Source organism: Pteropus alecto, unplaced genomic scaffold (assembly GCF_000325575.1).
Source record: "Pteropus alecto unplaced genomic scaffold, ASM32557v1 scaffold3, whole genome shotgun sequence".
In the NCBI taxonomy this organism is placed as follows: Eukaryota; Metazoa; Chordata; class Mammalia; order Chiroptera; family Pteropodidae; genus Pteropus; species Pteropus alecto.
In genome coordinates, this window is record NW_006442484.1 from 3,668,880 (window position 1) to 3,671,411 (window position 2,532).

At 30.8% G+C, this 2,532-nt stretch overlaps 1 pseudogene; it reads left to right on the forward strand.

The window, feature by feature from the left end:
- Window positions 1–280: 280 nt before the first annotated feature.
- Window positions 281–397, forward strand: LOC112470837 (annotated as a pseudogene).
- Window positions 398–2,532: the final 2,135 nt, after the last annotated feature.

Here is a 2,532-nt window from a genome sequence, read left to right on the forward strand (position 1 = left end):
TTGAAAACTTAGAGCTTTGCCAAATTAAGTTAAATTATGAGTTGTTATAGCCATTAAGTATCTAAATCATTACGAAATAAGATAAAATACTAAAATTTTAATTATTAAATAAGTCTACATTTATCTACTATTGACTTCTTGTTATAGAGAAACTAAAAAAATAGATTTGAATCTGTTAATGAAAATATTTTAGGACATAGTTCTGTAGTGTAGTGGTTAGCACGTCTGCTTTACATGCAGAAGGTCCTGGGTTCATGCCCCAGTGGAGCCATGGTCCATGGTCTACGGCCCTGCCACTCTGAACGAGCCCAATGTCAGATCTCGGGATGCTAAGCAGGGTTGGGCCTGGTTAGTACTTGGATGGGAGACCACCTAGGAAGACCAGGTGCTGTAGGCAAGATTAATAATAAATAATAAAAAAGAAAATGTTTTATTCTTTATTGAGGAAGCATATATTTCTAAAAAATATGAACTATATTTGACAGAGAAAGAATAGATTCATAAATTTGTCAATCTAAACAATGCTAATTACTTACTTTTCAGTTGTCATTACAAGTTAAAGTTACTAAGGGTTAAGAATTCTAATTAATATGAAGGGAATGACACATGTTTTTAGTGAAGAAGATATAAGGCATAGGAGTGCATTTTTGAGAGAATTAGAGAAAATGACTTGTCCTCAAATATGTTTTTGTTTTTGTTTTTGTTTTGTCTGAGTGGGTAAGAAAACACAAAATATGAGGGACAGGAGAAATTTTAGAATGTTTGTGGAAAAAGGATCTTGAGAAATTAATTTTATGAGTGAGCAAGCCAAATAAGATTAAATACATATTTAAATAAGTAAATTTAAATAAATGGTCTGATGCAAAATTATAATTCTTTTTTTTCCTGTTAAAAGGACAAATTTTTCATTGTACTATTGATATGCTTTTAATAAGAAACTATCAACAAAAAATAGAGATTTTATGTTATTAAAATTATGTCCTGTGCTCTGCATCACCAGGTATTTTATTGCTTGCATAAAACAAATTTTAATATTAAAGAGCTAAATTTTGTACCAAACCATTTAAATTTCCATAATTACTTGTAAGTCTTTGTTACCACAATTAAATAGATAAATAAGAGAATTTCTGTTTACAAAAGGGGGAAATAAAACCTATTAGGCTTATTTAAGGGTTGAAATGCAGATTTTAATCTAATTGCCCCCCTTTTCAAGGACAAAAATGTACTGGTGATGATTTGTATGTATTCTCATTGGGTAGAAGCCTTCCCAAGTCAAAGGGAGACAGCCACAGAAGTTACAAAAATACTTTGAGAAAGGATTTTTCCTGCTTGACAAATCCCCACAGAGCTCCATAGCCATTGAGGAAACCAACTTTACAATACAAATACAATACAATAATTCTACACAGGTATGCAAAAATTAACCAGTATTGCAGCATTTTCATTGTGCTTATCATCCCTAGTTCTATGGCTTGGTAGAACAAACCAATGAGATAGTCAAAACTCAGTTGGCAAAACTTGTTAAACCTTTTAATATGCTTTGGTCCTAAAGCCCTTCATTTAGTATTGCTCAATCTAAGATCTACTCCCTCTGGTAAACATTGATTGTCTTCTTTTGAAATCATTATTGGAAAACCTGTAAGACCTGATTGGAGAATTACCTGTAACTTGATTGGAGAAATATACAAACCTGCCTTATTAAGGACACCCTCTGACTTATTGTAAGGAACTTATGCTCACATTTCCCATATATAAGGAGCTTTTTTGAACATATATACATTTTCCTTTATCTCTGACCAATTGATGAAGCAAAACATAAGTCTTGTTAGAATAGCGTGCTGCTAGTTTATGAAAAGTACATCATTTTAAATTTAATCATTGATTTTATATTTTTAGAAGGATTTTTAACCTAATATTGATATTTTATTAGTCATTCAAGAAAAAAGGACATATATTTCAATTGAAGTGATTTAGAGAAACACAGTAAACTAAAATTGATGCTAAGAAAAATTGCCATATATACTCCATGAAAATTTAAAAATGTATATTGTCCCTTTACCAATACCTTAAATTGAAAATAAAGGAAATAATTTCAAATATAAGAAAATTTCTTTTAGGTAGGAGCAATATCTTGACAGTAGTCATGTGTCGGATTAAGGCTATAACTTTTCTCACTTCACTCTTGGGACTAATTGTAGGGAATAAAGCTCAGTATTTTCAATATTACTTACCTTATGAGGTTTTCCTTTTCTATCTCATGCCAATGTATAAAATTGAAATACATTTAATAATGTCAGAGGGAGTAAGTCCAACATTTTAAATATCTATTAGTACAGATAATATTTAATGTAATTTTAAAGGTTAATGACTCTGTAAATCATGTTATTGGAGTTAAAGTGTGCCTTGTAATGAATCAGTGTTTTCTTTGAGGCAGAAAAAAAATTCATTTTCCAGTTATTATCCACCAAATGGTATGCATGCCCACTACACTTTAGTAGGTGCTACAGAGTATGCAGGAAAGAAATGAGACCT